Below are 21,975 nucleotides of genomic sequence, written 5' to 3'. Positions count from 1 at the left end.
CTGGAGTAACATTTTATATTCCCACCAGCAATCCAGTATGACAATTTCTCCTCATACTTGCCAGCATTTAGTGTTATCACTATTTTTTCTTTTTATTTTAGCCATTTTAATTTATATTTTTACATTTTATTTGTATTTATATTTTTATTTTAACCATTCTGACTGAGCACAGAGATTTCCCATTGTGGTTTTAATTTGCATTTCTATAAGCAGTAATAATATTGGAGAATAATACATTCAAATACAATATATCATTATAAGTACATAATTAAACCATTTGATGTCCTGTCACTTTAGATAATGATCCCACCAGATTTCATTAGCATGAATGGTAATTTAGACCTTAGGAAAAAATATAGGTGTTAACAGAATGTTTGTTTAGTGGATGCTTTTGTTCGCTTAGATCTTTTTTATACAAGGTAGGATCTTTATGTATCATGAAAAGTACTCCTGAAGATGGTATCTTTATCTTCTCACTGAGTTCATAATTGCATGCCATTCCTAACAGTCCTGTGGAACCATAGATAGAATCTTCTCACTGAATGTCACATCAGATAATTTTGTCCTGGTTGCAATGCAAAGTTTAAGGTTGACAATAGAGCTGCTAGAGTAGTTCAGGAGAGAAATGCTAAGCACCTAAATTAAGAAAGTGGCAGCCTATCTGAAAAATGGGATAATAGAGAATAATTTAGGTACTAGCGTATATAAGATCTAGTAACTGATTAAATGGTAGGGGGTGAAGCAGAGAGAAGACTTTAGAATGACATCTAAGTTTTCGTTTGAATCTAGAATGATCTAAGTTTTTGTTTGAATCTAGAATGATGTCCAGATCATCATGGGTGAGTGATAGTGTCATTTACCAAGGTGAGGAATAGAAGAAAAGGAAAGGTTTGTACATGTTAAATCTAGGAGGCAGAAAACCATGTTGATTCAGAACAGGGCCTCCGAATCCAGGCTGGCCTAGTTTGACTTGAATCCCCAACTTTCTAGCTATGAGACTTTGGGCAGGTTACTGTCCTCTGTGGGATCCAGTGTTTCATTTGTAAAATTGGAATAATAGTACCTTCCTCATAGTTTAATTGTGAAGATTAAATTTATTAATATATGTAAAAAATTTCAAGTACTGTTAGGTACTTAATACATTTTAGCTAAAATGTTAACTTAAAAATGAAAGACGTAATGATGAAAACACTGAGGTCAGAGTGTGGATAAAACAAAAAGACTTATTGTTACTTTGGAAATTATATTTAGTAAATAAATTACTTCTCTGTTCATCTATGCTATTTGGCTATTCTTTCATTCCAAACATATGTGGGAGTAGTATTGGATACTTTCCTACAAGATTAAGAAGAACTAAACTTACTGTCACTCTATTAAGACATCTAGAGTAGTTTCTAATTATTTGATAGAAACTAAAGAAACCAGTCATTATAATTATTGACATCTGTGGTTATTCAAGAGAGACATTTTGAAAAAGTGAAATAGAATAAATATAAAAGTACTCCTTTTCCTGTTTTACTTTGTTTTCTGAACCTGAGGCGGGGATCCTAAAACCAAAGAGTTTATTGACACAGTTTGATTTGATCAAATTATAAGGACAAGAAAACTAAAGAAGCATCCAGAAAAATACTTCAGAGTGTGGATCTTTGTCATGAGACCAATTTGAAATGGGTGAAATGTTGCTAAAATCTGGACATGCTCCCAAATAAAAAGCCTTTTCTGAAGCACCCCGCAAGGTGGTTATTACACTGTCAAGCATATTATCAGTTTCATGAGAACCATGGCCTTGAATCACTCACTGCCTTTTTAAGAGGTAGTAACAAGAAATCATAACAAAATATAAAATTGAAAGTTGCAAAGTGAGTTTACAATCTTGTTTACACTGATAGGGATCTTAGTAAAGATTTCATAAATTTCATGGGGAAAGAAATGATGTAGCACAAATTAAATTTTTAACCATTTTATCAAATTCTTTTTCTCTTGATAAATGCCTAGCTTCACCTGGATGTTGGAGCCATGAGAATCCTGATTCTGATATTTGTTTGCTAGATTCTTAGCACATAATACCATCAAAACAAACAAATGAACAAACATGCAGGTGTAGACTACTTCTATATCCTTATAATCCCTACAATACATTGTTATTCTTTTTGTTTTAACAGTCTTTTTAAGATACTATGATATCTTTGGGCACCTGGGTTGTGCAGTTGATTAAGCATGGAATGTTGGTTTCAGCCCAGGTTGTGATCCGAGGGTCGTGAGATCAGGCGCCACATTGGGCTCTGCACTCAGCATGGAGTCTACTTGAGGGTCTCTCTCTCTCTCTGCCCCTCCTGCTCATGTGTGCTCTTTCTCTCTCAAATAAATAAATCTTTAAAAAAGATATTAAGATATCTAATAATAACAAATTTTTTATACTTGTGTACCTATCAGGTTACCCTTTATGCCTTTATGTAGACCCAGATTTCCATCTGGTATTCATTTCTTATAGTGATGAATTCTTTCAACTTTGTATGTCTGAAAAAAAGTCTTCATTTTGTTTTTGTTCTTGACAGATATTTCATTTGATATAGAATTCCAGGCTGACAGTTTTTTTTTTTTTTTTTGCCAGTCCTTATAGATGTATCTGTATTATATTGCTTTCATTGTTTCTAATAATGAGTATGCTTTTATTATGCTTTTATTCTTAATCTTCCTGTCTATGTAATATGCTTTTTTTCTGGTTGGTTTTTAAGATTTCCCTTTGTCATTCGTTTTAGGCAGTTTGATTATGATGTGACTTTATATTAGCTTTCTGTCATTGTATAAGAAATTACCAAAAATTTAGTGACTTAAAACATCCATTTATTATCTCAGAGTTCTGGAAGTCTGATTTGGGTGGGCTTGACTGGGGTTCTCTGTTCACTGTTTCATAACAGTGAAACCATTGTTTTGCCCAGGCTGATCTCGTATCTGGAAACTCTGGGGAAGCATTCCCTTAACAAGCTCATTCAGATTGTTGGCCAAATCCACGTCCTTAGAGTTGTAGAACTGAGGTTCCTGATGCTTTGCTGTCTATTGTTCTTGTCTCTTAAACACTACCCACATTCCTTGGTGTATGGCCCACTCCATCTTCACAGCCAACAAGGGAGTATCAAATTTCCTGTGTGCTCTAAACCTCTGGCCTCTTCTGATGGCGAAAAAACTCTCTGACTTTAAAAGATTCATGTGATTAGGTCAGATTCACCCAGATAATCTTCCTTTCTAAAGGTCAGCTGTTGCATATAGCATAATGGAATCATGGAAGTAACATCCATCATATTCATAGATCTGAGGTTTATGCAAGGAATACACTGTGGAGTATGGCAGGGATTGAGGAGGAAGTCTTGAGAGCCAGCTTAGAATTCTGCCTGCCACCTGCTTTGGTGCAGTTTTCTTCAGGTATTTTGTGCATGCTATTGGTTAGGTATTTTGGATCTGTGGGTTTCTGGTTTTCAACAAATGTGGGAAATTTCCAGCCATTATTTTTTCAAATTTTCTACCCCTTCCTCCCTTTCAGGAAGTCTTATCACAGATATATTAAGGTTCCTGAAATTATCACACAGCTTACTGATGTTCTATTAACTTTTGTTTTTTGATATTTTTCTCTCTTCATGCTTCATTTTGGGTGGTTTCTATTGCCTTGTCTTAAAATTCGCTGATCTTTTTGTCTTCAGTGTCTAAGATACTGTTTATACCATTCGGTGTATTTTTCATCTAGCATTGCAGTTTTATCTCTAAAAGTATGATTTTTTTTTTATTATTTTGAAATCTTCTATGCCTCCACTTGCACAGTCATTTCTATAGGTTGGGGTCAGAAAACTCTTTTCTGTAAAGAGGCAGATAGTAATTATTTTAGGCTTAGTGGACCACATAAGGTCTCTGTTCAACAGTCATTATTGTTTTCTTTTTTATTAAAATACCTGTTCAAAATGTAATGACCATTCTTAGCTTATAGGCCATAAAAACCAAACCAAACCAAAATAAAACAAAGACAGATGTCTGGCTAGATTTGGCCCATAGGCCATAATTTGCTGACCTTTGCTCTAGTTTCTTGAAGGGTCGGTTATTTGTATTATTTCTTGATTTATTTTAGTTGATCAGATCAGTTTATATTCTTACTATAATTTTTTTTCCTGCTTTTTAGCATGCACGGTCATATTTTATGAAAATCAGACATTGTGATTGTATCTTGTTGGGTACCGGATATTTTTGTATTCTTATAAACATCTTTGAGTTTTTTCCTGGAATATAGTTAAGTTACTTTGGGTCAGTTTGACCTTTTCAGGTCTTGCTTCTAAAATTTCTTAGGTGGGCCAGCTCAGCATTTAAAGGCTGATTTTGCCTCACTACTGAGACACAGCTCTTCTGAGGAGAGTACTCTGCGTAATTCCCAGTAAAATAAGAGGTTTTTCACTATGGTTGGTAAAAACAGGAGCTGTTCCAAACCCTATAGGGCGAGGTTTGAGTTTATTTCCTCTAATCCATTTAAGTGGTTCTTTCCCCTACCTTGGGTGCTTTTCTCATATGCTTGTGCTAGTCAGCACTCACCAGAGACTTAAAGGAGACTCTTTGGAAATCTCTGGAGCTATCAACTCTCTGCTTCTGATTATTATTATTATTTTTTTTTTTTACAATAAAAATATCTCTCCCAAATGGAGAAACTCCACTCTAAGGGAATGAAGTGTAGGACACGAAACTGATGCAGTTGAGAATTATTATTCCATCAAAACTCACAAAATCCCCATGTTTTACCAGAATCTTCAGTGTTTATTTATGGATTTTATTTTTCTTTTTGAACCAAATGCAGCAGATAACTCTGGAAATTGGGAATTATAACAAGTTAAAAGAAGGTGTGTTTTCCCCCTTCTCTCTGAGGGAGGCCGGTAGTTCATTGCATTCCCAAATAAGTCGTTATCAAAGAAAGGAAATAATCCTATTTTCAGAATTATAAATTATCAGAAAACTGAGATCTGTACTCTGAAGTAAGGTCTTAACTAAAATGAGAAAAGAAAAAGAAGTTGATTCCACCCCGTCTTTTCCCATTCTTTACCTACAATAGTGGTTTTCACTGGGCAGCTCCCCTGCCCCCATCCTTCCTAAAAAAACGTTTGGCAATATCTGAAAACACTTTTGGTTGTCACACCTATGAGGGTGCTACTGTCATCTAGTAAACAGAAGCCTAGATGGCTGCTAAACAGTCCACAGTGCACGTGACAGCCTCTCAGAACAAAGAGTTACCAAAATATCAGTAATGCCAACATTGAGAAACCACAGTAGAACGGAGCCATCTAAGAACTTTATACCCTCCGGAGTTAGATACCTGAAAACTTGGTCTCTTTTTTTTCTCTTCTAAGCATTGAATGAAATCTAAAAATACTACAAAATAAGGTTGTTAAAACTTCTAATTTCTAATCACTCCCTTCCCAAGCTTCTTTGATATTGTTGTCACATATTTTAGTCTATCTTGTTTTAAATTTTATGTCAGATTTATTATTACTGTTATTACTGTTTTACAGTCAGTAATTATTTGGTTTTACCTATAAATTTTGCTTATTTTTTAATTCCATCAGTGTGTTCATGTTCTGTGACTTTTCCTTGCCTGAATTTTCTTGAGTGAGAGAGAATCTAGTACTGACAAAAATCTCTTAATTTCTGTTAATCTAAATGCCTTTATTTGACCTTGTTCTTGAAAGATATTTTTGCTGGTAATAGAATTCTAAGTTCATAGTTATTTTCTCTTAGCACACTAAAGATATTACTCTATCGCATCCTATCTTAAAACATTAAAGATGTCATTATAACATCATCTGGTTTTCATTTTTGCTTTTGAGAAGTCTGCAGTCAGTCTCATTGTGATTTTTTTTTTTTTTTTTTGAGGTAAGCTTTCTCTCTGGTTGCTTGTAAGAGCTTCCCTTTGCCCTTGGGATTTCCAATTTTATCATGTTTCTAAATAAAGCTTTTTTTGTAACTTCTTGTTCATTTTCTTATTCTATAATTTGTTTAACGTTGGCGGCCAAAAGAAGTAAGGAAGGAAAAGGGATTTTACATTTTTCATGTACCTATAACTTGACAGACATTGTTAAAAATGAAAAAAGAAATAGGTGTGTTTCCCCTGTCTTCAGTGAGCTTGCAACATAGCTGGGGACATAAAAAAAAAAGACACCTGTGCTGAGTATTTACAAACAATATACTGTACAATGCACTAAGTACAAAATCAGTAGTGCAGATTTAATCAATCATATATAAGGCAGAGGGATTACCAGCAGGCCATGGCTGCTAATGACAATTTCTTGGAGAGCATGAGGCTTGAGTTATTTCTTGACTGCTGTGTTCAGGGAAAGTTGATCTTTATCTGAACAGTGACAATGAATTTAACAATATGTTTTTGTAATAGAGCTGGTGTGGGATGTACAGAGAAAGGAACATTTCTTGATTTTGGTGATGAAAACATTGTGTGGACCTGTTATAAAATAGTAGAGATTATGTCTTGTTCATACTACTTTTTCTATAGAAACCTTAAAATGGTATTTCTGTTTTAAAAACTTTGTCACTGTCAGGTCACTATTTTATGATTAGAGTATTAAGTGAAGTATTACTATGGAAAACTGTAAGGAAAAATCTTAAAAATTTCTCAGCTTACTTTCCAAAAGTAATTAGGGATTTTGAAGTATTCTGTCTGTATGAAAAGCATGCTTTTGATGGACTATATTATCTTCTGTTTTGGAGGTCAATAAAAGTTCAGTGTGTAAAAATGTGATGTATTAGATAGCTTTCTTATAAAGTTATAAATAAGATATTTTTATTTGTGACTCCAGCAGTTATTTAAATTATATGATTAAAAAGTAATGTTTACTTGTTATGAAAGTGCTCTGTAGTTCAAATATATGAAACAGCTAGGTCTCATTTGAAGGGAAATTCTATCTATATTTTTCCTTATAAAGAAGAATTAATTTTGTCTATATGCTCTGAACTTCTTCAGGATTTTAGTATCATAAAGTCTACTGGGAACACTTGGAAACTGCTAACTAGGAAAAGGGCATCAGCTGCTTGAAAAAAAAAAACCTGCTAAACTAGAGAGAGTTACTAACATCTATGCCTCTAGCTAGGAGTAATCTAACAAAAGAATTTTCTTTACAACATACACTTTATTGATTTTATGGCAAGAAATTAGAAGAGAGATTAAAAGCCTAAAACATATTGTGCTGTCCCAGAATGGTAATTTTAGAACTCAAATGAATTCTGAAATCTGAAAAGTAGATGAATTTAACTTGTAATGTGAAAATTTCAAATTGCTTTAGAAATAGACTTAGTCCGTATCTTCCAATATATCTATCTGTGTATTGTGGTTACACAGACCTATTATAATAAACAAACATATTTGATATTATTGTATTGCTATTTATAGATTTTCATTATTTTTCTCTGGAAATATACATGGATTGGTTATCAGTCATCAATAATCATTTCTTGAGCTCCTGATTGATGCAAGGCATTGTGCTAGGAGGTATGATGGGCACAAAGCAGTTTAGAATTATGATCCTGCCTTTAAATGAAATTTATCCAGTTAGGCAAGTAGAACTGAGATTAAATTCCACCCTTCACCATTGGCAGATTTTGTGATGTGGATCAGATTACGTACACCTCTAAATTTCAGTTATCTCATCAGACTATTTTGAAGGTTATATGAGTCAACACACAGAAAAAATGTAGCAGTGTCTGTCATACATTTTAGATGATCAGTAAATTCCCAGCCTGTGTAATAGTTATATAAACTGTTCTCACATTGATAGCTGAGTTTTGCTGTTTAATCTGGAAAGGGTACACTTTGAATCTTTCTATTAAGAGATACTGATAGGTAGAATTATTTTGGTATAAATAACTTCAAAATTCCTCAAAGATGAGTGTTGAAGTAGTGTAGAAGACAGTTTTAAATTAATAAAAATAAAGCAAAGTGACTTATATTTCTTAATACTCTCCATCTTATTAGGTACCTTATATTGCATTTTTCTAAACTTAATTCCCTCGTGTAAACCCTGCAAGCAAATTTAGAGAGGACAAGTTTAAATTTCATCCAATGATGCAAATATCAGTGACTAAACATAGGCTACCTTGCTTTTTACATTTTCTTTTTAAAAATGATTTATTTATTTTAGAGAGAGAGAGAGAGTGTGTGTGTGTGTGTGTGTGTGTGTGTGTGTGCGCGCGCACGCGCGCAAAAGTGTGGGGAGGGGTAGAGGGAGTGGGGAAGGGAGAAGACTCCCTGCTGAACGGGGAGCCCAATGATGTGGGCTCCATCTCAGGATCCCAAGATGATGACCTGAGCTGAAACCAAGAGTCAGACGCTTAACTGACTGAGCCACGGAGGTGCCCTCTTTTTACATTCTTAATAAGCGGTTACATTGTTGATAAAGAGTTATATGAAAATAATAATTATATAAGTTGGGGTAATTTATATCACAGGAAATCATTGTATAAAGAAACCTCAATGTATTCTTCAGCAATCTACATAGTAATCATGTTTTATTATGTAAGTGTTACGATTTCTTCCTTGAAATGTTTTGCTTATCCTTTCAAATCTCTGCATACTATTCAAGAGGTTCACGCAAAACATTTTTCTTTTAGGGACCCCCTTACTAAATGTATGCCTTCACCTTGATACATGTTTCAAACAAAAGTTTTTCTGAGTAAAATGTAGTTTGTTTTTTCCAGAGTAGGTTGTGTTAAATTATTAAAGAACGGATGACTAAGAAAACTTAGTCACTGTTTGGAGGTGGGTAGGGAAAGTTAAGGTAACAGTTTTCAGTCTTGCTTGCGCTTGATAATCACTTGGGGTGCTATTAAGAAATGTACAAATTACCATTTCCATCCTAGACAATGGAATGAAAACCTCAAGGGTTGAGTTTTGGAAATGTTATTTTTAAAAGCATGCACACTCCCCACCCCAAGTATGAGGAGCCTCTTCTTCAAGCACTGGCCTCCTCAGCACACCCTTAACTGAGCTCCTCTCCATCAGTCTTCGACCAGATCCTTTCCCTACTCTTTTGAGTGGTGTGTTCAATATATTTGGAACCCTTCTATGTGAGCTTCAGATCTTATGTGGGGAAACAAATAGTATAAATTTCAGTTTAAGGAAGTAATTTATAAGTCCACTTTATTGCTTGTTTCCCAAATAAAAATTCTCAGATCTTCCATTTTATAGAAATGAGTTAATGATATTACATTGTGTATTTAAAATGGTAGAAATTTTAAAAGGTACCAATTTAAATAGGTATTTTAAAATTTCTGATCTTCAGGAAGTCAATACCAAGTATGTTCTTAAGCATTGAAATACACACACACACGCATGTGTATTAAACTAACCACTCTAAGTCATTAACACTTTTGTTATATGATATATGCTTTTACTAAGTTATTATTTATATTAAATGAATTCTTGACTTGAAATCAAACTAAGTTATTCCAGTATTGTGAGATTAAATGCAAGTGGAATCAATCTCTTATCACTCAGAACAATTCATCTGAGGATTCTATTAATGATGAAATTTTCTTGTTTAAGAAGATGCAAGTTTAAAGTGGCATCCTTGCTTTATTTAATTAATTTTGGAAAGTTTAAAGTCATATATACTGTAAGAAAATTTAAATTAAGAAATTACCCATAATTTAATATCTCTGACATTTTGTGAGCTTAACCGTGTAAGTGCCAAAATATCCTTTCTGAAGATTCCAAGTAAGGTAGTGGAAGTAACTTAAAGGTTAAACTCAGAGCTGAAACCAGTTATTACCGTAAATATCAGCCAAGAATCTGAAAATGACATTTTATTTGTAGGATTCAACAGAATTTGACAGAGACTGTTGTGCTTCTATTTTATTGCCGTGATTAGAAGTGCAGCTGTTTTTTAAAAGGCAGGTCCCACAGTTTGGACCAAAATGACTGTTTGCAATACCAAATAAATAGTGGTGTCTTGTATTTTTAAGCTATAACACTTATACTGACATCCTGGAGGGATACTTAGGTACATGTCAGTATGAGTTCATCTCCCTTGTGAAAATAATATATTAACTAAATAGAAAATACCAGATTCTTGTCCTTCAATTTTACTTCTGCTTAAGCCTCTGAAGTTTGTGTACGTACTTAATTATAATACTGGTTTTGTGAAATCAGCCCTGTCTTATTATGGTAATGAGTTCTAATGACAAGCAAACCAAACCTAGCCAAATCAAACCCATAACTGAGGTCTCTTTTACTGTCCTCTTGTGCACTGGGACTGTGACTGTTGGCACAGCATTTTGGTGTCACTTCAGAGTGATATCTGACATGCTAAATTATTAAGAGTGTGCTGATAGACACCCAAATGTGCAACCTCAAGAGTTTATCAGTGGAGCTTGTTATGTGCAGCCAGGATTTTGTTTGTCTTAAAATACCCTCTTGAGAACTTTTTCTTCAGTTTTCCTTAGTATTCAAGTCTTAGCTCCAATTTAGGAACAAGGAAGCTAACATCCCCTTCCAAGAAGAGGTTAGTACACCTCTCTGACTCCCATTATACCTTAAGTTCTCATTAAATTCGGTATTGCTATTGTTTGTTATTCTTTTTTTTTTTCTCTTCAAGGACATTAATAGCTTCTTATTTATCATTTTGTCATCATGTAGTGGAGTATATTTAGAAGACTCATCTATTTAGTTGGGTTTATTTTCTATTTTTTTATTATGCTTCTTAGATGGAGCATTTTCAGTATGAAAGAATTTTCAGGAATTGATACTAAGGGCATATTAAGTATTTCCAGTTACTATTTTAATGATGTAAATGCATTCAGTTAAATAATATGGAATGATTATGAATTATGCATTATGATTTCTAATGGCTTTTTGTCATATGTAATAACTTACCTGATTTTTACAAAATCTTACAATCTCACTTTCTTCAAAGATTTAATAGATTATTCTCCTGAGGCCTTTTGTTGTTAAGATTTAATTTCCTCTACCCAGATTGTCTGGTTCAAAATGAATTATAATGAGACATTAAAATGCATGACTCTTCAGTAAAGAGAAACTGGCCATAGACTCTCTTTCTTTTCTCTTAATTAGCAGAATTCAGGAATTGTTCAGTGCACTTTCAGGTGGGAGTACAAATTGGAAATTTGGTATTTGGTAAAGATGTTGGACTCTTTATATGAGATAATGAAAAAGGGTTAATCAGTTAATTTGTATTAACATAAAAACACTACATATTTCTATCTATAAAGAAACACATTATCTTATTTTTAATGCATTAAGACAGTATAGAGTACATCTTCCTCTTTTGTTTATTGTTAAGATAAATTTTATTTAAATAAAAGCATTTTTGTGGGGATGAGTATAAAATCTGTTCACTACAAAAAAAAAACTAAAATGTAATATTTACATTTATAAAACAGAAAATGAAAGTTCTTTTATAATCCCAACTCCAGTGGAACAGTTTGAGATACATATATCTTTCCATAATTATTTTTTATATATTAACAAATATTTAATTATGTTACTGTTCTGTGGCATGCTTTTTTTTTCTTTTCTTTGGATACAGTTTCTTATAAGCACAAATATCTTCCTCATTCTGTTTAACTACCGTAATTCATGAAGAATGTAATACGAATTACTTATCCCAATCCATTATTTATGGACATTCAACTTGTCTCTATTTTTTCTTGTAAATGTGGTTTTAGCAAATGTCTTTGTGCTTATTTACGTGGCATTTTGTTCAGTTAGTTTAACTTGGATAAATTTTTGGAAGTGGGATTTTTAGGTTAAATATATGCAAATTTATTATTGTTAATCATTTACAAGTGATGTATATAATGCATATGAAGATATAAACATTACCAAGAATAATTGATTTTTTGAAAATTGTAAACACTCAGTTTAATAAAAAATCTTATTTTATTTGCCTTTATTCAGTTATCAGTATGATCAATATGTTATTTGACTTTGTATTTTTATTTTTATAAAATTAAGTTACTTTGTTAAAAAATCATTATAAGATATAAAAGTGTAAAGTAATAAAATCAGTAAACCTTATAAGTTTTTAACTTGGATTTTTAAATTTGGACTTTGGTATTAGATTCCTGAGTTCCAGTCTTTCCTCTGCTTGCTACTTACTGGCCATTTATCCTTGGGCAGATTCTTCAAACCCTCTTTGCCCAGTGTCCCCATCTTTAAAATAAGAAGGGCACTTGTAGTGATGAGCACTGGGTGTTGTATTTAAGTGATAAATCACTAAATTTGCACCTGAAACTAATGTTACACTGTATGTTAACTAACAGGAATTTAAATAAAAACTTGGAGAAATGTAAAAAAGTAAAATAAAATAAGAACAGTAAAAAGACTTATGTCATGGTGTTTCTTTGGATGTTAAATGAAGTAATCCCCTTAGAGCATTTAAACAAAGCTTAATATGTTTTATGTGCTCAATAGAAATGCTAGCTATTACTATTATTAAATGGATTAATGAACAATTACCAACTTAAATAATAAGGAATATATTATCTTATGTATTCATAATCCAAGATCATTGAAGTTAACATTTTGGTATTTGTGTTATATCATGTTAGTTTACTGATCTTGACACAGATCATCTAGTTTGGGATTGGCATATTCAGTAAAGTAGCATGTTAAGTCTTCTCTGTTTTGGGTTTGTTTGTTTTTTTTAAGGTTAGTGTATGGAGGTGTGTAGTAGTAGATGTATAGTTGGGGACCAAGTAACAGGCTCCTTGTAGTCCAGATTCACCTGCTGCACCATGAGTTGTTGAGGACAGAGAAAAAGTCCTCATGGCTTGAGACTTGGTAGTTAGTGTTCAATATACATTGAATGAATGGGAGAGTACATTTTAGATGATGGCAGGAATATAGTTACAGTTTTGCATTTAATAACATATCTGATGCTGTGATGAAACCATAGAGTCTTGGGTGAGACCACAGGTGTAATGTAACAGGTATTGGAGGTAAGAAGAAAAAGAAGAACCTGCTGTTTCTTCTATTCCTAAACTTTTCGGAGATGCCTTTGAGTAGCTAGGTGTATTAAGATCAAAACTAAAATGTCAAGGAGGGGAGTGAGTGGAGGGATACATGATTTAAAATAATTTGAAGGGTCTTCAGAAGAGTAAAAGTAACTCAGTTTATCTTTTTGTCTCTGGAGGGTAAAATTGTAGGAATAATCAGAGAACTCTTGAAGATAAAATATTTTTGATATACTTAAGAGCACATTTAGGCTTCTCTATTTAATTAGATACTTCTTTAATTTTCCCATTTTTAGAAGAAGTCACTTGTATCTCTTTTTGTGTCTCTTTTTGCATAGGTATTATTATCATGTTTCAAAAACTAGAAACCTTTAAATAGTGAAAAGTCTCCTATTTTATCTCTGTTCTTCATCTGCCCAGATCCCTACTTCTTTAATAACCACCGTGTTTAGATTTTATGTATTCATCTTGAATCTTCAAAAACAATTATAAATATAGATTTTTATTCCCTTCCCGCCACCTCCCACCAAATTTGAACAAAAAATAGCATATTAAATGCTGTTCAGCACCTTTTTTTCACATAACCAGATATTTCCAGAATAGGGAATGTTCTTATTCCACATAGAGGTTTTCTTTTTTCTGCATAGAGATTTTTATGGCCTCCTACAATTCCATTGCATTGATGTGCCATAATTTATTCGCTTTAGTACTCTATTAGTGACCTTTGGTACCACAGATAATTTTGTGATGAGTGATCTTACAAGTGCACAATTTTGCATGTGTGCAAGTATGCTAAAAGTGGAATTGCTAAGCCCAAGGTTATATATAGTTGTGAGAGAAAGATCGCTGTGTTCCCAAAATGAAATAAGTCATACTTTGAAAGAATGCATTTGTGTTCATTGGAAAGTGTTTATCTGTAACACTGGGTTTCAAACTGTAATTTAACATTTTGATTCAATCACCCAAACACAAAAATTTTATGTAACAGTATATGCCCTTATCATATGTGATATGCTGCACTATTTTTTTTTCCTCTTCTATTCTTTCAAGATGCTGATCACAATCCACTAAATTGATTTCATAACCCACTAGTGGAGGGTAACCTCTTCTGTGAAATACACTGATCTGGAATTTAGTTGACCAACTCTGTTATATGTGGTATATAGTCTCCTAAGAATTCCCTATAAAATAAAGAAATAAACATAATTTTTACTGATTTTTAGAAAGTCTCTCAGAAATGACATTTTGTTATCTTTGGACTCACAGGTTATGATATTTTAAAAGAATAGCACATTAGCATATGTTGCTATATATACATAAAAAAATATAAATATGTAAAAATATAGATATAAAAATTTATCTTGGATTGGGTATAAATCAGTCAAGCAATATCTTGAGGATAAATGATTTCTTGAGGATAAACAGTAAAGATAGAATATTAAATATTTCTGACCATAATTTTTATGTATTCTTCCTAAGGTGTGAAATTCTATGACATGCTAAGTATTTGATTAGTTTTAGAGTTTCTAATGCTATCTTAATATCAAGAAGATTTTAAAAATGTAAAACGTATATTTCGACACTGCCTTTTTTTCCCCAGAGCAAATGTAGTAGGGGCTGATGTCCAAGGTAGCTTCTAGTTTCACTGGAAGCTGCAGTGAATGAATGTAGGGAAAAAAAAATAGTTTGGCTAGTATTTATGATATCTGATAGAAAACATTTATCAAACTTAAATAATGTTAGCAGAATAATATATACCCAGCTCCTGTTCTGGAGTTAGTCATTGTGCTTAACATGGAGTGTTTTAAATATTGCTTAATTTATGAAAATCCATCAATAATGCAGCTCACAGATGATAATTGGTTTAATTAGAATGACTCAGCTGAAGCAAGTACAGAAAAAAAAAAATCACTGAATATTTTCTTTGTGCAAGGTACTATAGGAGATATTAGGAAGATGAAGATGAAAAACATAATTCCCAACCCTTAGTACTCTGATTTTTTTTTTAGACATTTATTTATCTTTCAGAGAGAGAGCACTAGTGGGAGGGGCAGAGGGAGAGAGAGAATCTCAAGCAGACTCTGTAAGTAATTTTTGTTTGATCAGCCGAAGTTTTTCTCAACCTTTAATAAAGGTGAGTAGTAAGGCTTCATCTGGGACCGGTTTAGTATATGGTGCATGCTTAGACCTAACTGTTGTAGAATTTGGGTTGGAATATAGAAATAATTATTAGTGATTTAGTCAGTGTTGGAAAAGAACATTAATTACAGTCTTTAACACATGCAACAAATGATTACTTGTTTTTTTGTTTCTTTGCTTACTAAGGATGACTTTGTTAAGAATAAGAGGTCAGATTAAACTAATGTTCTTTTTATTCCCCAAAGCATCCTCGATATGGTGCATCTGAATTCCATGACCCTCAGATTATGGCAAGGCCTTTGAAACCATGTTAAAGATTTTGTATGCTGTCCTAAGAGCCTTTCCCACAATTCAGTCTGCTATGTTATGACAATCTATTTGTCAGTTTCAAAAACATTATATAAGTTAGCTGGGTGCTTTCTAGAGCCGCACTGTTTTATACAGTAGCCACTAGCTACATGTTCCGTTGAACAGTCTTGAGGGAGGTAGGGGTGGAAGGATAGGCAAAATAGGTGAAAGGGATTAAGAGGTACATACTTCCAGTTATATAAAATAAATAAATCACAGGGATGAAAAGTACAACATAGGGAACATAGTCAATAAGATTATAATAATTTTGTATGGTGACAGTGGTGACTACACCTATCATGGTAAGCATGTTGTAATATATAGAATTAAAATCAGTATGCTGTACACCTGAAACTAATATGAAATGTCAACTATATTTCATTTTTTAAAATTTTAAAACAAAAAAAAGAAATATGGCTGGTCTGGATTGAGATGTGCTTTAAGTGTAAAAAACACTTATTTCTCAGACTTGTTAGGTAAAAAGAAAAATAATTTTTATTATGTATTAAAAGGAATATTTTAGATACATTGGGTTAAATAAAATTTTTATAAAATTGATTTTTTTCTTGTTTCTCTTTTATTATGTTAGTCACCATACAGTACATCATTAATTTTTTCAATTTTTAAAAACTTTTTAATGTTTCTGCTGGAAAATAAAATTTACATATATGGTTTACATTTCCTTTTTAAATTTTTATTATTGAAGTATAATGTGACATTTTATTTTAGGTCTGCTACTAATATGTAACCTTGGGAAAGTCACTGTAACTCTCTGAAAATGAGGGTTTTTTTTTAAAGATTTTATTTAAGAGAGAGAACGCATAAGTAGGGGGAGGGGCAGAGGGAGAGAGAGAAGCAGGCTGAGCAGGGAGCCTGACCTGGGGCTTGATCCAGGGACTCTGGGATTATGACCTGAGCCGAAGGCAGACACTTAACCAGCTGAGCCACCCCGGCACCCCCTGAAAATGAGTTTCTTAAAAAAAATCCTTTACTTTTCCATTGACCTCCAAAGTCAGATGCAATTGCCTGTTTGAAATTTCTATTTGGACATAGAGTAGTTCTTAAAATGTAGTGTTATTTTTCTTTTCCTCTCTCCGTCTATCCTCTTAATCTTCTTATATAGCATCAGTAGAACTGCCACCCATCTACTTAAGGGAAAAAGGTCGTCTTTGATTTATCTCTTTTTTTTTTAACCCATTCTCTCACATTTAAGTCATTATTGAATCCTATTAGCTGCACCTCCACTCATGTAATACAAACCAGCATCGTCCTCCACCTGTGCTGCTAGCATAGTTGTCTACCGTTTCCCAATCTGTTCTTCACATGGTGGCCAAGGAGACCTTTTTTTTTTTTTGGTGTTTTTTTTTTTATTCTTATGTTAATCCCCATACATTACATCATTAGTTTTAGATGAAGTGTTCCATGATTCATTGTTTGTGCATAACACCCAGTGCTCCATGCAGAATGTGCCCTCCTCAATACCCACCACCAGGCTAACCCATCCTCCCACCCCCCTCCCCTCTAGAACCCTCAGTTTGTTTTTCAGAGTCCATCGTCTCTCATGGTTCGTCTACCCCTCCGATTTCCCCCGCTTCATTCTTTGCCTCCTGCTACCTTCTTCTTCTTTTTTTTTTTCTTAACATATATTGCATTATTTGTTTCAGAGGTACAGATCTGAGATTCAACAGTCTTGCACAATTCACAGCGCTTACCAGAGCACATACCCTCCCCAGTGTCTATTACCCAGTCACCCCCTCCCTCCCCCCCACCCCCCACTCCAGCAACCCTCAGTTTGTTTCCTGAGATTAAAAATTCCTCATACCAATGAGGTCATATGATACATGTCTTTCTCTGTTTGACTTATTTTGCTCAACATAATACCCTCCAGTTCCATCCACGTCGTTGCAAATGGCAAGATCTCATTCCTTTTGATGGCTGCATAATATATTTGTTATTCCTCTACTTAAAATCATGCAGAGACCTTCTCTTGTATTGTAAATAAAAATTCACGCTCTTTACCATGACTTACAGTTTCTCCATGACTCCTGTCTCCTTTTCCTAACTATTAATGCCCTCTTCCTCTGTTTTACACTGTTCCTTGAAAGGGAGGTATATGTGAAACGATCTCCAAAGGCCGTAGGAGCCCTGAGACCGAAAATAAAGGCTGACAAGTCCAACTTGACAAGAAACGGCTTATTAAGGGAACTTAGAGATAGAAGTGTGTCTTGGGCAGCTGCAGGAGGAGTAGATCTCCACAGCCCCATTTCCTTTAAGACTTGCTTTTATAGCCCTAGAGACTGGGAGTCTGTGCTGGGTGGGGACAATCCAAGAGGAAATGTTTAAGAATAAATGTGCATCATAGTCATATCTCTGGGGGCACATCAAGGATGTTATGTCCCAAGGGCGTACTTAAGGGTGTGGCTAAATAAAAGAAAAGGAAGTGGGAGGGCAAGGGGGCTGTGCTCTAGAAGTTTCAGGTCACAGAACCCTCATCGTGACGGATTTGTCGAAAATGGCATTAGTCTGGTTTATATTTATACTATGTGTTAAAAGTTCATATCCATGTTTGAAATAATCTGTTAATTCATATCAGTGTTTGAAATAATCTGAATGTGTATTTCTCCTACTTTTATTACAAATTGTGTAACTACCCTTTTGACCATTTAAACAATAAATAAATGTACCACAATAAGTATTTGCCACGTGAGCAGATGATGATCCCAGCCATGAATGAAAGGTGAGATTTTCTTTAATATATGCTATTAAGAAGGCACAAAGTCATCTGTTTTAGAATGATTACTGAAAATGGTTTTATACACATGCAAGCAGTAAGTAAAGACCTTTAAATGAAAAAAAATACCTAATTTTCTAGAATTATTTATCTAATGGATACTCAAAGATGTTAAATAAGGTATTCATATAAATTGTTTTATTTTTATTTATTTATTTTTTTTAAGATTTTATTTATTTGACACGGAGAGAGAGAGAGAGCACAGACAGGGGAAGCAGCAGAGGGAGAGGGAGAAGCAGGCTCCCCAGTGAGCAGGGAGCCCAACTCCGGGCTTGATCCCGGGACTCCAGGATCATGACCTGAGCTGAAGGCAGATGCTTAACCAACTGAGCCACCCAGGTGCCCCTAAATTGTTTTATTTTTAACCCCATGGCTGTTACATAGTTTATGATGTGCAACATGCTTTGTGAGGGATATTGGAGTGGTGGCAAGAGAGAGCACGGGCAGGGAGAGAGGGGCAGAGGGAGAGGGAAAAGCAGGCTCCCTGCTGAGCAGGACCCTGGGATCATGACCTGAGCCCAACGCAAATGCTTAGCTGACTGAGCCACGCAGGTGACCCTGGTGTTTTTCTAATATTCTGTTTCTTTCACCTGAAATGGCATTCTTCTTAGTGCCTCTCTCTCCCTTCAAATACCTCAGCACATGAGTCCTATCTTTATTATAGAAAACTAAAATAAAATAATTTTTCCCCTGTAAGCCACAAACTAATACATTTTAAGGATCATTTTAGATACGCTCTAACTTTTGTTAAGAAAATGAATATTTATACTGACCTAAGTCCTTAGTGTATTTGTAAGTGGTCAGTAATGACTGTTGAATTGAGTAGAATGTTACAGACATCAGTATGTACTAGGTTTTGTCAGTATATTCTAATGCTTTAGTTCACTTCTTCCTTGAACTATAACCTTTAAGAACAATATAAATAAGTTTCTTATTCAAGGTTGAGTATCGGTTGTTTCTGAACTGTCACATATTTTGGTTAGATCCAGTTTACTGTTTCTTTGGAGGATACTATGTGTAAAATGCATCTTTTAAAATATTTTTTCCCTTATTTATTTAATTGATTTATCAGTAAATAAAAATTTATTTAGAGGCCTATAATGTTGATGGTATTTGGTTAGGTACTAGGGTAATGCAAAAAGTAATAAAACCAAATGTGCCACATTTTATTCATTCGTCTGATGGACATTTGAGTTGTTTCTGGTTTAAGGCTATTACAATAAAGCTGCTATGAACATTTGTGTACAAGTTTTTGTATGTACATATACTTTTTTTTTCTCTTGGATAAAACCTAGAAGTGATCTGACCAGATCATATGTTAATTGTATGTTTACCTTTTAAAAAATTGCCAAATTGTTTTCCAAAGTGATTGTACTATTTTTATCTTCCTACCAGCAGTAGGTATGAGTGCCAGTTTCTCCACATCCTCACCAGCACTTGCAGTGGGCACTTTTTAAAATTTTAGCCATTTTAATAGATATGTAATGTTATCTCATTGTGATTTTAACTTTCATTCTCCTAATAACTAATGATGTTGAGCATCTTTTTATATGCTTATTGCCATCTGGATATTTCCTTTGGTGAATTGATTGTTCAAATCTTTTTCCCATTTTAAAAATTGGATTGTTTGTTTTCTTACTACTGTGTTCAGAGAATCCTTTATGTATTCTGGATATAAGTCCTTTATCAGATGTATACTTCGCAAAAATTTTCTTCCATGCTGGCTTCTTTCATTTTCTTAACAATGTCTTGAAGATTATGTTTTTTTCATTTTGCTTAAGTTCAGTTTATCAGTTTGTTCATTTATAGGTTATGGTATATTTAAGACATCTTGGCCTAACTTAAGTAACTTTTCATGTCATCCGCATTGTCAGATTTATTGACATAAAGTTGTTTATTAATATTTACCAATTTTTTAAATATCCGTAGCATCTGTAGTGATGCTACCATTCTCATTCTTGACATCAGTAATTTCTGTCTTCTCTCTTTTATTCCTGATCAATCTTGGCTGGAGATTAATCACTTTTGTTGACTTTCTCAAAGAATGAGCTTTTCTGTTTTCCATTTCATTGATATCCACTTCAATCCTTACTATTTACTTTATTCTGCTTACTTTGGTTTTAATTTATTTTGGAAGATGAACTTATCCACTTAAAACTTTTCTTCTTTCAGAGTCCATAGTCTCTTATAGCCTCTGAGAAACAAACTGAGGGTTCTGGAGGGGACGGGGGTGGGGGGATGGGTTAGCCTGGTGATGGGTATTAAAGAGGGCATGTACTGAGTGGAGCGCTGGGTGTTATACGCAAACAATGAATCATGGAGCACTACATCAAAAACTAATGATGTAATGTATGGTGATTAATATAACATAATAAAAAAATGAATTGAAAAAATAAACTTTTCTTCTTTCTTCATATAAGTGGTTACTGCTATATATTCCTCCCTAAGTATTTCTTTAGCAGCATCCACAAATTCTGATATGTTGAGCTTTCTTTTTCCTTCGGTTAAGAATACCTATTAATTTCTTCTTTCATCCATGGGTTATTTAGCAACTGTGTTACTTAATTTCAAATATTTGAATATTTCCTAAGGATATTTCTGTTAAGGATTTCTAATTTCATTCCTTTGTGATCAGATGACATATTTTGTATGAATTACTTTTCAATTTATTGAAACTTGATTTATGGCCCAGAATATAGTATATTTTTTAATGTTTCACGAACACTTGAAGAGAATTTGTATTCTACTATTGTTAGATGAATAAATGTCAGTCAGGTCAAATTAGCTGATAGTGCTATTCAAGTCTGCTTATAACCTTATTGATTTTCATGCCTACTTGTTCTATCAAGTGTTGGGAGGGATGTTGAAATCATTTGCATGTCTTACCAGTTTTTGCTTCATACATTTTGAAGATCTGTTATAGGTATATAAGCACTTAGGACCGTTATGCCCTACTGATTAATTATTCTCTTTGTCATTATGAAATGACTGTCTTTATTCCTGGTAATATTCTTGGCTTTGAAATTTATTTTTTCTGACATTAATTTAGCCATTGCAGTTTTCTGCCATTAATCCTATCCAGTTTTTTCTTTACTCTAAGACATTGTAGTTTTCATTTCTAAAGACTTTTCATATGGAAGACCTTAAGAAAAATTATTTAATCACTCAATTTTCTTCTTTATTAAAAGGGCATAATAAAAGTACCTAGAGGGGCCTGGATGGCTCAGTCAGTTGAGTGTCCAACTCTTGATTTCGGCTCAGGTCACAATCTCAGGGTTGTGAAATCAAGCTTCAATTCTGGCTCCCTGCTCAGCCAGGAGTCTGCTTCTTTCTTCCTCTCCCTCTGCGCCTCCCCCACCCCCATGTGTGCACACATTCACGCTCTCTCTTCTTCCATCTCCCTCTCTCTCAAAATAAATAAATAAAACCTTTTAAAAAATAAATAAATATATAAATAAAAGTACCTATACCATGGAATTGTTTTGAGAATTAAATATATCAAAGTGCTCACAATTAATATATATCACAGTGTAAGTTCTGAATGAATATAATCTGCAGCTATTGTTCCTACTCTTATGGCTGCTATTAAGAAAGATATTTTTAAATCCATAACATATTGAAACAGAATTTCCTACTCATTTATATCCATATTTCTTGTTTGGACTTTCATTAGTTATCTTCAATCTAAC

General features: G+C 33.6%; 1 protein-coding gene across 1 annotated transcript in view; it reads left to right on the top strand.

The window, feature by feature from the left end:
* Positions 1-21,975, top strand: part of ASCC3 (activating signal cointegrator 1 complex subunit 3) — a 357,501-nt gene that overhangs the window by 78,739 nt on the left and 256,787 nt on the right. The window lies entirely within an intron of this gene.

This window comes from Mirounga angustirostris, unplaced genomic scaffold (genome assembly GCF_029215605.1).
Source record: "Mirounga angustirostris isolate CCGP_5_RB_7025 unplaced genomic scaffold, mMirAng1.0.hap1 SCAF_8, whole genome shotgun sequence".
Classification (NCBI taxonomy): domain Eukaryota; kingdom Metazoa; phylum Chordata; class Mammalia; order Carnivora; family Phocidae; genus Mirounga; species Mirounga angustirostris.
This window is presented reverse-complemented; position numbering and strand designations above follow the sequence as displayed.